The sequence below is a fragment of the Camelus ferus genome, chromosome 4, assembly GCF_009834535.1.
Source record: "Camelus ferus isolate YT-003-E chromosome 4, BCGSAC_Cfer_1.0, whole genome shotgun sequence".
In the NCBI taxonomy this organism is placed as follows: Eukaryota; Metazoa; Chordata; class Mammalia; order Artiodactyla; family Camelidae; genus Camelus; species Camelus ferus.
In genome coordinates this window covers 24,681,929-24,697,812 of record NC_045699.1, presented here as the reverse complement: position 1 = coordinate 24,697,812, position 15,884 = coordinate 24,681,929, and positions in this window count along the sequence as shown.

Here is a 15,884-nt window from a genome sequence, read left to right as displayed (position 1 = left end):
ATTAAATTCCTTCCTTGAAGAAATCACTGTCTGGTATAAAGTGAAATAAGAAGCCCCTCTTCTGGTACCCTGTGTAAGTTGATCACTATTAGAAATGGTATAGGCTGTTAAAATGACTTTCCTCCTTCTGTCATAATAGCCTGAGAAGATTACGCATTACCCAAAGTAGGAGATGAACAGCAGTCAACAATGATATTAACATAGTAACTATCTTAAAATCAATTTTAAAAAATTGTATATTTTCAGAGTCATTTTAAGTACCAACAACAGATGGCTTAATTGTATCTATAAAACCTAAAGTAAATATTTCATTCCTTGACATTATAAATATAACAATGTAACACATAGAGGTTAAATACTGAGAGATGAAAGTAGGGTAGGACCATAAATTTCCTAATTTTATATGTGCAGTAAATAGTTATGGCCCATATCCGATAGCTAAAATAATAGAAATTTAAATACATTCATAAATGTGAAAATAGCAAGTGGAATAACTAAAACTAAAGATTTAATTAAGAAAAATTGGAAGAGTAATAGGGAAAGAAAATTTTGGATGCCATATGAGAGAGAGTTAAGTACTATTTTTTCTCTTTTTTTAACATTTTTTTTATTGATTTATAATCATTTTACAATGTTGTGTCAAATTCCAGTGTAGAGCACAATTTTTCAGTTATACATGAACATATATATATTCATTGTCACATTTTTTTCTCTGTGAGCTACCATAAGATCTTGTGTATATTTCCCTGTGCTATACAGTATTATCTTGTTTATCTATTCTACAATTTTGAAATCCCATCTATCCCTTCCCACCCTCTGCCCCCTTGGCAACCACAAGTTTGTACTCTATGTCTATGAGTCTGTTTCTGTTTTGTATTTATGCTTTGTTTGTTTGTTTTTTAGATTCCACATATGAGCAATCTCATATGGTATTTTTCTTTCTCTTTCTGGCTTACTTCACTTAGAATGACATTCTCCAGGAGCATCCATGTTGCTGTAAATGGCGTTATGCTGACGGTTTTTATGGCTGAGTAGTATTCCATTGTATAAATATACCACTTCTTTATCCAGTCATCTGTTGATGGACATTTAGGCTGTCTCCATGTCTTGGCTATTGTAAATAATGCTGCTATGAACATTGGGGTGCAGGTGTCATCCTGAAGTAGGGTTCCTTCTGGATATATGCCCAGGAGCGGGATTCCTGGGTCCTATGGTAAGTCTATTCCTAGTCTTTTGAGGAATCTCCATACTGTTTTCCACAGTGGCTGCACCAAACTGCATTCCCACCAGCAGTGTAGGAGGGTTCCCTTTTCTCCACAGCCTCTCCAGCATTTGTTATTTGTGGATTTTTGAATGACGGCCATTCTGACTGGTGTGAGGTGATACCTCATTGTAGTTTTGATTTGCATTTCTCTGATAATTAGTGATATTGAGCATTTTTTCATGTGCCTATTGATCATTTGTATGTCTTCCTTGGAGAATCGCTTGTTTAGGTCTTTTGCCCATTTTGGGATTGGGTTGTTTGGTTATTTCTTGTTAAGTCTTATGAGCTGCTTATATATTCTGGAGATCAAGCCTTTGTCGGTTTCATTTGCAAAAATTTTTTCCCATTCCGTAGGTTGTCTTTTTGTTTTACTTACGGTTTCCTTTGCTGTGCAGAAGCTTGTGAGTTTCATTAGGTCCCATTTGTTTATTCTTGCTTTTATTTCTATTGCTTGAGTAGAGTGTTCTAGGAGACCATTTTTGAGATGTATGTCAGAAACTGTTTTGCCTATATTTTCTTCTAGGAGGTTTATTGTATCTTGTCTTATGTTTAAGTCTTTGATCCATTTTGAGTTGATTTTTGTGTATGGTGTAAGGGAGTGTTCTAGCTTCATTGTTTTACATGCTGCTGTCCAGTTTTCCCAACACCATTTGCTGAAGAGACTGTCTTTATTCCATTGTATATTCTTGCCTCCTTTGTCGAAGATGATTTTACCGAAAGTTTGTGGGTTCATTTCTGGAGTCTCTATTCTGTTCCATTGGTTGTATGTCTGTTTTGGTACCAATACCATGCTGTCTTGATGACTGTAGCTCTATAGTATTGTCTGAAGTCTGGGAGAGTTATTCCTCCAGCCTCTTTCTTTCTCTTCAGTAATGCTTTGGCAATTCTAGGTCTTTGATTGTTCCATATAAATTTTATTATGATTTGTTCTAGTTCTGTGAAATATGTCCTAGGTAATTTGATAGGGATTGCATTAAATCTATAGATTGCCTTGGGCAGTGTGACCATTTTAACAATATTGATACTTCCAATCCAAGAGCATGGGATATCTTTCCATTTTTTAAAGTTTTCTTTAATTTCCTTCATCCATGGTTTATAGTTTTCTGTGTATAATTCTTTCACCTCCTTGGTTAAATTTATTCCTAGGTATTTTATTACTTTGGGTGCTATTTTAAAGGGGATTGTTTCTTTACTTTCTTCTTCTGTTGATTTCATTGTTAGTGTAAAGAAATGCAACTGATTTTTGAATGTTAATCTTGTAACCTGCTACCTTGCTGAATTCTTCAATCAGCTCTAGTAGCTTTTGTGTGGACCTTTTTAGGGTTTTCTGTATATAGTAATATATACAGAAATATATATTTCTGTATGTCATCGGCATATAGTGACACTTTTACCTCTTCTTATCCAATTTGGATCCCTTTTATTTCTCTCTCTTGCCTGATTGCTGTGGCTAGGACTTCCAAGACTATGTTGAATAGGAGTGGTGATATTGGGCATCCTCGTCTTGTCCCAGATTTTAGTGGGAAGCTTTGACTTTTTCACCATTGAGTACTATGCTGGCTGTAAGTTTGTCATATATAGCTTTTATGATGTTGAGATACATTCCCTCTGTACCCACTTTGGTGAGAGTTATTATCATAAATGGGTGTTGAATTTTATCAAATGCTTTTTCTGCATCTTTGAGATGATCATGTGGTTTTTGTCCTTTCTCTTGTTGATGTGATGTGTTACGTTGATTGATTTGCATATGTTGAACTACCCTTGTGTCCCTGGGATGAACCCCACTTGGTCATGATGTATAATCTTTTTTATGTCTTGTTGGATTCTACTTGCTAATATTTTGGTGAGGATTTTGGCATCTATTTTCATCAGTGATATTGGCCTATAATTCTCTTTTTTTGTAGTGTCTTTGCCTGGTTTTGGTATCAGGGTGATGGTGGCTTCATAGAATGAGTTTGGGAGTGTTCCCTCCTGTTCAATCTTCTGGAAGAGTTTGAGAAGGACTGATATGAGTTCTTCTTTGTATGTTTGGTAGAATTTCCCAGTGAAGCCGTCCGGTCCTGGACTTTTATTTGTAGGGAGGTTTTTAATTGCTATTTCTATTTCCTTTCTAGTGATCAGTTTGTTCAAGTGGTCAGTTTCTTCTTGATTCAGTCTTGGTGGACTGTATGTTTCCAGAAACTTGTCCATCTCCTCTAGGTTATCCAGTTTGGTTCCATATAGTTTTTCATAATATCCTCGTATGATATTCTGTATTTCTATTTTATTTGTTGTAATTTCTCCATTTTCCTTTCTTATTTTGCTAATTTGTGCTGTCTCTTTTTTCTTCTTTGTGAGTTTGGCCAGAGGTTTGTCGATTGTATTTACTTTTTCAAAAAACCAGCTTTTGGTTTGGTTGATTTTTTTCTATGGTCTTGTTAATCTCTATTATATTTATTTCCTCCCTGATCTTTATAATTTCCTTCCTTCTGCTGCCTTTTGGGGCTTTTTGTTCTTCTTCTTCTAATTCATTCAGCTGGTGGGTTAAATTGTTTATTTGAGATTGTTCTTGTTTTTTGAGGAAGGCCTGTATTGCTATAAACTTCCCTCTTAGCACTGCCTTTGCTGTGTCCCATAGATTTTGAGTGGTTGTGCTTTCATTATCATTTGTCTCAAGGTATTTTTTAATTTCAGCTTTGATTTCCTCATTGACCCATTGTTTTTTCAATAAAATATTGTTTAATCTCCATGCTTTCCTTTTTTTCTCCTTTGTTTCTCTGTTGTTGATTTCCAGTTTCATGGCATTGTGGTCAGTAAAGATGCTTGAGATAATTTCTATCTTCTTAAAATTGTTGAGGTTTCTTTTGTGCCCAAGTACATGATCAATCCTGGAAAATGTTCCATGTGCACTTGAGAAGAATGTATATCCTATTTTTTGGGGATGTAATGCTCTGAAAATATTCACCAAATCTAATTTTTCTCTTGTATTATTTAATTTCTCTGTTGCCTTATTTATTTTCTGTCTGGAAGATCTGTCTATTGATGTTAATGCGGTGTTAAAATCTCCAGCTATGACTGTATTCCCATCAATATCCCCCTTTATCTCTGTTAGTAATTGTTTTATGTATTTAGGTGCTCCTATATTGGGTGCATATATATTAATGACTGTAATATCCTTATCTTGTATCACTCTTTTAATAATTATAAAATGTTCTTCTTTATCTTTCTTTATGGCCTTTGTTTTCAAGTCTGTTTTGTCTGAAATCAGTACTGCAACACCTGCTTTTTTGGCTTTTCCATTTGCATGGAATATCCTTTTCCATCCTTTCACTCTCAATCTATATGTGTCCTTCTCCCTAAAGTGGGTCTCTTGTATGCAGCATATTGAAGGTTCTTGCTTTATTATCCATTCTGCCACTCTGTGTCTTTTGACTGGAGCATTTAGTTATTAACATTTACAGTAATTAATGATAGATGTGTTTATTGCCATTTTGAACTTATCTTTGCAGTTGAATTAGTATATCCTCTTTGTTCCTTTCTTCTTCCTTTTGTGGTTTGGTAATTTTCCTCTGTATTATCATGGATTTTATTTAGTTTTTGTGACTCCCTTGTAAGTTTCTGGTTTGTAGTTACCCTTGTCTGTAAGTCGATTAGCCCATTACTATATCTCGAACCCATCCTACTGAAAACAAAAAATTTAAAGAAGAAAGAAAAAAAAAAATACTCTATATTTTCTTGCTTCCCTCTCCCACTCTTAATGATTTAGATATCTTCTTTTACAATTTCGTGTTTATTTTATTTGTAATTCATGAGTTATCACCATTCCAGTTGTGAGTTTCTCATTTCTGTAGTATCCTGCTGCTTTTCTATTTAAAGTAGACCTGTCAGTATTTGTTTTAGCATGGGTTTAGTGTTGCTAACTCTTTTACTTTTTGCTTGTCTGTGAAGTTCTTTATCTTTCCTTCTATCCTAAAGGATAGCCTGCTGGATAAAGGATCCTAGGCTGCATCTTTTTTTCATTCAGGACTTTGAATATATCTTGCCACTCCCTTCTGACCTGAAGTGTTTGTGTAGAGAAATCAGCTGAGAGCCTTATGGGGGTTCCCTTGTAACTCACTCCTTGGTTTTCTCTTGCTGCCTTTAGGATATTTCTTTATCCTTGACTCTGGCCATCTTGATTATGATATGTCTTGGTGTGGATCTGTTTGGGTTCTTCCTGTTTGGGACCCTTTGAACTTCCTGTACTTGGATATCTGATTCCTTCTTTAAGTTTGGGAAGTTTTCAGTCATGATTTCTTCAAAAACCTTTTCAATCCCCTTTGATCTTTCTTCCCCTTCTGGGACCCCTATTATGCAAAGATTGGCACACTTTATATTATCCCATAGGTCCCTTATGTTGCTTTCATTTGTTTTTATTTGTTTATCTTGCAGTTGTTCTGATTGGGTGCTTTCTGTTGTCCTGTCTTCTATGTCACTAATTCGTTCCTCTGCATTATCTGCTGTGCTTTGCACAGCCTTTAGATCTGTTCTCATCTCAGCCAATGAGTTTACCAGTTCTTCTTGGTTCTTCTTTATAGCTTTGATTTCATTTTTGACATATTTTATATCTCCAAACACTATCTCTTTTAGTTCCTTCAATACTTTGATCACTCCTTTTTTGAAATCTTGATCTAGTAGGCTATTGATGTCTATTTCATTGATCATTCTTTTAGGGGATTTCTCTTGTTCTTTTAATTGGGAATTGTTTCTCTGCTTCTTCATCTTGCTCATATCTCTCTGGCACTGTGGCTTATGGAGTATCAGTTATCTATTTTGGTCCTTAAAGGAGTTTATTTATTCATCTATCTAATGCCTATGTAGGAATGAAACAGATTTTTGGCACCTTTGTCTTTTGAAGAGGACAGTGTTTTGTCAGAGTTCCATAGGTGCTCTGGCTGGCTGAGTGGGTCCGTGGATGTGAGTCTTAGTTTATCTGTGGGAGAGGGTGAGCTACGAGCATCCTACTACTCCGCCATCTTGGCATCATCTCTAAGTACTATTTCTTTAAGTGTAGAGCTTGAATACATTCTGCCTAAATCTAGTAATTAAGAAATGGCAAATAATTTATTTGTTTGTTTCTTTGTTTTCACTAATACATAGGTGCAATTCAGATGATCCAAAACCAGAGAGCTTTTTCATTATGGGGGGGCAGGCCTAATTCTAACTATTGAAGAACCCAGGGCAGAAGGACACATAACATGCAATTAAATATTTTAAGTGTATTAAATTAATATGAACTGTTAAATAAAATATAATTTATTCTTCTACACTAACTAATATACCTTCATAACCAAAAAAAAGAAAAAAAAATTATGTGTAAAAGTCTTTCTTCTCAATGGCTAAGATTTGGCAATTAGCCACAGCAATGAACTTTACTGTGTATGTGTTGAAGGCTCAGTGATATTTAATGAGCGTTAAGATAGAGATACAGATAACTCACAAATTATTGTATATTTATTTCCTAAAATTTATCTAATTATAGAGCAAAATACTAATTATGTTACTTTATCAAGATTTTAATATAACCAGTGTTCTCCTGTGAGTAATGCCAAGTTAAACAATCTTTTTTGAATCTGTGCAGTTTTTACATAATTTTTAAAATAATTGTTTCAATCAGGAGAAGTTTCATTCTGCTGAGGTAGCAACCACTGATATTAATTACATTTCTGATATTAATTACATTTTAAAACAATACTTACTTTCTGTTAAAACACTGCAACAGAATCTGTCCTAGATACTGTTGGTGTCCACCTGGATCCCCTTTTCTGCTCACACATACCCTCTTCTCTGGTGAATTGTGCTTGACCAAACGATAGCTATCTTGCCTGGGCAGACATCCTCCTTCCCCATCGCCAGCCAGCAAGGGTTTGTACAGAAGGCCAGCTTCTTGTCACAAAGTGGGGCTAAATCTGTGGTGCTATCTGTGCTGCTGAGACCATGTACTTGCTAGTTTTTTTCCTCCTGCCTCATCCAGTTTTTCTCATTCCCTATCTCTGCAAAAATAGACTTCAATGTATCACTTAAACAAGAATCCCCATCTGAGTCTGCTTCTAGGAGATGCAACTTAAGACAGGGTTCACTGCAATAAATTATCACAAATAAATTTAAGCTATTTAATCTTATGTATAACACCATTTCATACTACATATCATTTTCACTGTTTCTTAAAGCAGTGTCTAGCTCCATGAAGGAAGGTAAAAATAATCGTTTTTACTCTTCATACTCGGCACATCTAGACCTAAGTGATACAAGTGCAAGAGTCCTATAAATTGTTTAAGGTTTCAGTTGACTATTATCAACAATGGTTGATAATAAATCATGAGTACCTCTGAAAAAAATAAAGGGGACATGAAAGACATAAAAAGGATGCCCAGTGTAAGACATGAAATCATGCTTAGAGTTGAGTTCATTAAACACAGTACCACTGAAGATTTTTTTCAATGAATAGGTGGTAATTTTACAATTCTGATATAATAACTGAGATTATAAGGTATATGTAGAAAAAAGAAATACGTCATGGAATCTCAGAATGCGCATGGAATATTATGATACTTCACTTCAATAACTGATGATAAAATGTAACTAGATTCAGTGGGCATGTCAGAGTTAAAAAAAATAAAGTTGGCTGCTTTTTCCAGCCTGTATTTTCAAAGACCACAATTAAAGAAAAGAGTGGTAGATTGGGACTTTGGAAACCTAGTAGCCTGTCCCTAGTCTTCTAATCCAACGTCTGTGATTTTAGGCATATCAGTTCAACATAGCAAAGACAACCAGGAAGAACCAGCTCCCCTCCCACCTCTAGTCCCATAGTGTCCCTTCCTTGTGTGAGTGGGTAGGTGATTATATTAGTTGGAAATGTATCAGAGTTAACAACGTTTTGTCAACTTGGCTACAGAATTTGTGTTAACAAAAGTCTTGAGTTATGATTCAATTTGTTCCACATGAGGAAAAATAGCATATTTATTATTAAGTAAAAGAGGGAAAAATAGTAATAATTTTTTTCAAACTAGTAATCTACCCAACTCGTCCATACAGTTCCCCTCCCACCATGACCTCAATCACATGACATTCTTAGACATTAGGACTATTGTCAACTCTCTATTTCTGTAAAACTATAGTAGAGTCAAAGATCTGCCAGCTCTCTAGAATCATAAATTATCTCTTCAATCTATTACATCAAACCACTTTTCACTGATTTTCAGTTTGTTCCAAAACAGGTTAGAAACATACTCTTCTTTCATGTGGTATCTTTAATCTATCTCTGATATGCTTTCATTGGTTACGATTTCCTTCAAAATACTTAGCAAAAGCATGGAAAATGTCCTCTACAAAGAAGTATAAGTATAATGCAGTAAATTAAATATTGAAATACTTCAATCCTTAGAGAATATTTAAAATAATCAAATATTCCTCAGAGGTGAGATTTGAATGAATAAATCTTAGAATAAGTTTGATTCAAGAAAGTTCAGGCATATACCTTTGCAAGTCCTTTATTAGGTCTAAAATTCAGGATCTTTTCCACAAGAGATTCTCTGCTACAGGTATGTTTCAATGAGATTAGTACATGAATGGAAAAAATGGCTTGGATCATGAATGTTCAAAAGAAGGAATTTTTGCCGTTGGAACCATTCAAGATGACAGGGAGTTACTCACATTTTCATTGGTTTGGTGACAATAAAATGGTGTTGTCCATTACTCTTTAAGCCCAATATGCCCAGCGTTACTTTAAATTGTTCTCTAACACAGATCATTGCCTTTAAGAGGTTCATTATTTCTGTCAAGAGTCTTTCACATAAATCAGTACAATATGCATTTTTCTTCAAAAAGAAGAATGCTTTCTAAGGCCTTAACTTTTGTAAAATACTAAGTGAATACTTACATTACTGCATCTAAAAATATTCATGATTTGAAATATCCTGGGATATATGTTGAGTAAGTTATTCTTGGTTATTTTTGTAAAATCTACAATTTAGTCTATTTTCCCCTGTAAGTTTTGTATTGGCAATTTTAAAACAACTGTTGATTTTTCAGTTCATGTTGTTTTAGAGTGTATTTCATGTTTTTCCAAATATGGTCATGCCACCATCTTGATTGGTCAAATAGCATCTTGATTTCAGCCATACAGTTGAAAGGCTGCCTTTCACTGTGAGATGCACTCCCATTCCAAAGGTCACCAAAATAAATATTGATCATTCCTTGTAAGACATACCTTCAATCGGACCACTCTCAAGTGTACACTGTAACACAGTGGAAGTCCATCTTGATGCTTTTTCCTGACATGGGAAGCATTGTATTTTGCAAGGAAACTACTCTGGCACTTTCTGTTGGTTAAGTACTTTACATTTAGTATCCATTTAAACCTTAACAACAGATCCTAAGGTATGACTCTCTACATCCTTTTTTGGAAGGAAAGAGTACCTCAGAGAAGTTAAACATTAATCCTCTTACCAAAGTTTGTGTATCTAGAAATTTTGCAGAAAAAGTTATATAAATTAAAATTTTTCACTTTTCCCATTATACCACACTACATTATGTTTGTTGTGTTAATCAATGTATATAATCAGGAATACTTCACCTAATATACCACGAACTCTTTAGTGGAGTAAGGACACAGTGTATTTTATCCCTCCACCAAAAATTAATGTTTCCCATCTTCCTTAGTGTATATAAGCCAAAAAAAAAAAATCTCTGGAATGTTTTAGTGGCAATGATCAGTTGCTTAAGAGTATTTTGTAACTTAGAGCTCAAATTGTTGCTCTGTATAGCTGTTTAACTGAATGGAATTTTCCCAGGTATGGTCTAAATGAAATATATCATGTTATAGAATAATGTTCTTCATTTGTATGTGACTATAGAACATCTCCAAATAGATATCCCATGAACAACTCAAATCCTATATAGTCTTGAACACTTAACATATTATCTTCCCTTTCAGTCCTCCTTCTCTCTGTGTTAAATGCAGAGCTGGCACCCAATAGCTCCAAACCAGTGCCCATTCCATATGGTCAGTATGCATGGCATAGTAGTTTTGGGATATTTTGAATATCACCCTTAAGAATTTGTTCTATTAATGAAAGCACTACAAAATTCACAATACATGTTTCAAAGATTTTGTCTTCTTTATTTATTCACTTTAAGTGAGTTTCCAATTCTTCCCATATTCCATGTAAGTAAATAAGGATTCTTGCCTCTTCTCTTAACTTCCATTGTTTTTTTTTTTCCAGGATTCGCTATTTAATAGTTGAATGACAATAGAATCCTAATTAGTTTTCTTACCTCTCTTATTTTGTTCCTTTGTCCCTCTTCCATACCTCTTCAAAGTTAATTTTGTGAAGTATAGTCTTTTCTTGAGTAATCTTTTATGATTGTGCATCATTATTTATAATATATCATCAAATATTTTTATCTTAGCCTTCCATGTTTTGTATAATCTATCCCCTGAGTGTATTTCAATCATTATTCTTCATTATTGCCCTTCCACCTGTCTGTATCAATTGAGTTAAACATCCTCTTAGCTCTAAGCCTCCGTTGCTCTTCTACTCACCAACCCATGCCATTGTTCATGTTTCCACCACTTGCTATGTTTTTATCCTGAATATCTAAATATCCATATATTCGAATTCTACTTAACCTGGAACAAACAGCTCAACTGCCATTGAATTAGTGGCATCCTTCTTTGTTCTGGCTGCTCAGAGTAGTCTTGTTCTCCTCTGCATTTTTGTGGTCCCAGTGTATTTTGCATCCTTTGGCACTTTTAACCTTTGCAATTGTAGTAGCATTATGATTATCTACACTATATTTATAGCTCTTGTATAGTGAATGAGATCCTCCTTTAGACTCTTTAAGCACAAGGTCCTAACCCAGGTTATTTTATATTATTCTCAGTGCCTGCCACAGAATAAGCAATCAAATAATGATGACTAAATTGATAAATATCACCCTATACCTGTGTCATTAATCAGTAGTTTTAAAATAAATGGTGTGAACAACGTGGATATTATATTAATTTCTTTCAACTAAAATACCTATATATATCAAAACTCTATTATAAAGAAATAATATAAACAATAACATAATATCCTATGGACTATCCTTATATTCTAATTACTCTTTTAGATTTTTTTAAGTTTTCAGCTTACTTTCTTTATGTCATATGTCAACTCCACTCATGATCTGTATACCAATAAATGTTATTTTAAAAAACAACTTTATTAAAATATAATTGATATACCAAAACACCCAGCACATGTTTAATGTATACAATTTGATGTGTCTGATTTGTTTGACTGTACATGTACAGACATGAAGCCATCACAAGTAGTGTTGCAATTAAATTGAGAGTGCAAACATCTCTTCAAGATGTAGACTTTAATTCTTTGGCATAAATATCCAGAAGGGAGATTATTGGATCATGTTATAGTTCTTGGTTTAATTTTTTGAGGAACCTCCATGTTGTTTTTCCAATAAGAGCTGCATCATTTTACATTCCCATTAACATTAAAAAGCATTCCAGTTTCTCAATATACTCACTCAAACTTGTCATTTTATTTTCTTTTTTTGATAATAGTCATCCTAACAGATATGAGGTGATATCTCATGGTTTTGATTTGCACTTCCCTGTTGATTAGAGATGTTGAGCATTTTTTATACTGCTGTTTGCTATATGTATGTGCTCGTGGGAGAATTGCCTATTCAAGTTCTTTTTTTTTTTTTTTAAATCAGGTTTCTTGTTTTGTTTTGTTTTTGGCATTGCATTTTAGGAGTTTCCTACCATATGTATTTTGGAAATTAACCCTCTATCTGATATATGACTTCCAAATAGTTTCTCCCATTCCATAGGTTGCCTTTCTATTTTGTTGATTTTCTCCTTTGTTGTACAAAAGCTTATTTCATTTAATATAATCTCACTTGTCTAATTTTGCTTTTGTTGCTTGTGCTTTACTGTTATATCTGATAAATCATTGTCAAGACCACTATCAAGAAGCATTTCCCCTGTGTTTTATTCTGGGAGTTTTACAATGTCAGGTCTTATGTTTAAGTCTTTAATCCATATTGAGTTTACTTTTGTGTATGGGATAATATAATTTTGACATTTATTCTTTGGCATGTGGCTATCTAGTCTTCCCAACACCATTTATTGAACAACCTGTCTTTTCTCCATTGTGTATTCTTGGTACCCTGTGAAAGATCAGTTGACCATATATGTGTAGATTTAATTTTGGGTTAAAAACACATGATTTTAAATTATTCAGAAGATAAGTGCCACTCTTACCTTACACCTATGAAGCATTTTTATGTAGCAAAATTTCAAAACTCAGTCACTGAGTAAGTCAACAAGTGGCTATGAGTACAATATTTAATTTGAGGAATTTAAAAATAAAATTTGGTTTTATTACATTCAATTATACACTGTAGATTGGACTAAGACTAGCAAAATATTGTCTAGTAATGATCTGACCTAATGCATAGAAAACTGTACTTTATTATGAGTAAATTAAAATAACGGGCTCTTTATTTATAGCCTTGCATTGCTGTAGTAAATATGTTTTCTTTGTGAATTCTGATTCTGAATTGTCTGAAAAGAAATCAGTTTTTTCATTACCTCATTCCAGTTGAAAACAAATTGTTTCAACAGATAGTTTTTCTGACCAATAACTAGAATTAATAAATGAAAGATATTTTAATCTGGTTTTTAAAAACATTTGATATTTTCAGCTCTGTTAATAACAAGTTCTGTTTCTCCTTGTTACTATGAAGATTAAAAAAAATAGCTGTTTAATGTTTTTGGAAATTTTTAAGGATTGTGCGCTCCTTCCAAAGAAACAATTTTTAAATGTTTTAACCTCACAACCTACATCATCTCAACATTTAACAAGACCGACATTATGAAGCATCTTACACCTCTGACCCCTAGACCATCAACCTGTTTTCCTGAAAAGTATATCAATTTAGGTTTATTGGTGGTGTCTTTTTTCTTTTTTTATGGAGTGTATGTGTATGCCTGTGTGTGTGTCTATGTGCAAGTGAATGCATGTTTGTAGAGCTATTTACCTCATGATCCACAGTGTTGTCTTAATTTCTCCATTGGAGAAATTTGACACCCATTACTTAGGTTCTTTCTTGTCACACTTATTTTTTTTAAATGTGTCTTTTTGTTGTTGTTGTTATTATTTTCTTAGTATTTGGTACTGGTGGGGAGAGAGATCAAAAGAAAAAAGTTTGACCACAACCAAATGAGGTTATCTTTATGAAGAATGACTATGTAGACATATTTAGAGTTTTCAATGAAATGTACATTTGAAAGCCAACTAGTCAAATATTTTACATTAGATTCATTTTTTCTTCTAAATTATATTTGCCCATTGCTTTTCTATGCACCTTTCTCCTGCCAGTACCAGTGGGGCCCGCAAAATACAGAATTAATAAAGAAACAAAAATGGATTATGAAATAAATAGTGATGTTCACAATATTCATTGTGATTATTTTTTTGTTTACTACAATTTAAAAACACTAAAAAAAAGTCACTACACCACTGTGCCCATCTTAGGCATTCATATATACAGATTGCACAAAAATCTGCAATGTAGACTCAAAGTAATGCTGAAGAACTGACTACATAAAATTTACTAAGTACAGTTATTCAGATTGTTCTCCATTGCATAGACATGCTTTGTATTAATGAAGAAGAGTTTGCAACACTCTGTATTACTCGATATGACCAAAATTACAGTTGTAACCCTGTAATGAAAAGGAATAACCCTGTCGCTATATAGGTATATGTAAACTAAAATATAAGATTACATTAAAGTAGATATATTTCATTTCAAATCTATGAGAGTAGAGAAAAAAAAAATCAACCAGGCCACAGTCACTTTTATGAACCATGCCCTTTTTACAGTACTCTATGAAAGAAAACAAAATAATTCATATTTTGGTGTATTGCAATAGTCCTGACATAATATGATAAAAGCATGAGAAATGATATTATATATATGTGTGTGTGTGTGTGTGTGTGTGTGTGTGTGTAGAAGAAATAAATGCATTCTATATAAATCAAGAAACCCATAATTTTCTGAAGCTAAAGCCAAGTATTAGCAAAGGTAGGATTCAAAAGAAAGCAATTCCACCACACACAAGGTGGGGATTGAGGTGTTACTCATAAACGTAGGCATTGTAAATACTCATTCAGTTAAATTTTTTAACTACTGTCTTTATTCAAACAATAAACTACTCTTGTTTTTTTTTTTTTTAATAGAGCCTAGACTTTTCACACATAATACTTTGATTCTTCAAATAATCTACATATGACAGATTGAGTTGTTAATGTATCAGGTGAACAATGATGACTTTAGTGTACTCATGGTGCTAGGGAAAGCATCAACTCTCATCTAAGTTGTTTCCAGTTCTTGTGACTCTTCCCTGGCCTGTGGCTCATGAGAGTTTTGAACTGACCTCAAACTGAAGCAATTTCAGTCACATAGTTGTTCTCTTATTTGGATAGTCTTTTCCTCACTGGAAGTTGAGAGTAAGGTGACTGTGTGATAGTGAAATGTTCTAATATATTGTACATAGTTGAGACCCTATAAAGCTCCCAGTTTTCCTATGAATGCACTCTATTTAAAAAGAGAAAGCAATGTGGTGGCCCTTTGTTGTCTGTCTAGGTTCATACAGGGAGGTGAGGAAGAGAAGCCAGTCTCCACGGTGACAAGACATGACTGACAGACTTTGTCATGGAAGGAACGTAGTCTATTAGGAGATGCATGAAAGTTTTCATAGCCATACCAGTTTGCTTTGGAAAGAAGCACACCTACAGAAAGGATAAATATTTTATAATTTATTTTTGGCTCAGTAGGAAGAGAAGCATAATTATAAATAGGGAAATCTGTTATTAAGTTTTTAACAGAGATTTTGAATACATTCTCAGGAGTGTGCTTGAAAATTGGTGCACATTTAAGACAGGAATCAATGTGGGTGTATTATAAAGTCTCTATTTCTATATCTATCTGTTTCTATGTGGTAAGAATTTAAACAACTTTTGATTCTTAAATAACCTCACTATTGATAAATCCATTTTGGTTGTATCACACAGCTGCAGGGGCAAAGACCAATTCAACTTACTCCTTATTCTCTTCTCTAGGTATTGGTCAGAGACTATCATATGACAATTCAGGAAAATCATCACACACTACCATCTGTCTTTTTTTTTTAACATTTTTTATTGATTTATAAAAATTTTACAATGTGTCAAATTCCAGTGTGGAGCACAATTTTTCAGTTATACATGAACATATATATATTCATTGTCACATTTTTTTCTTTCTGTCTTTTTAATAAGTCAGGAAATGTATAGGTTTCCATATGTTTTATACTTTCATTAGTTTGTCAATTTTACTTACAAATTCTGATAATTGTCAAGTATTCGTAATGCTTATGTATTTTATAATTGCTCCTTAAAACCACTCCAGTTACATCATTCTTCCTTTATTTAGATTATTCTGTCTAAACTCAGAGCAAACCTTTTATTCTGCCAAGGAACCTAAAAATCTCAGACTCAAAAGAAACTCCAGGGTTGAACCATCTGTTGGAATTTCAATCCTGCTA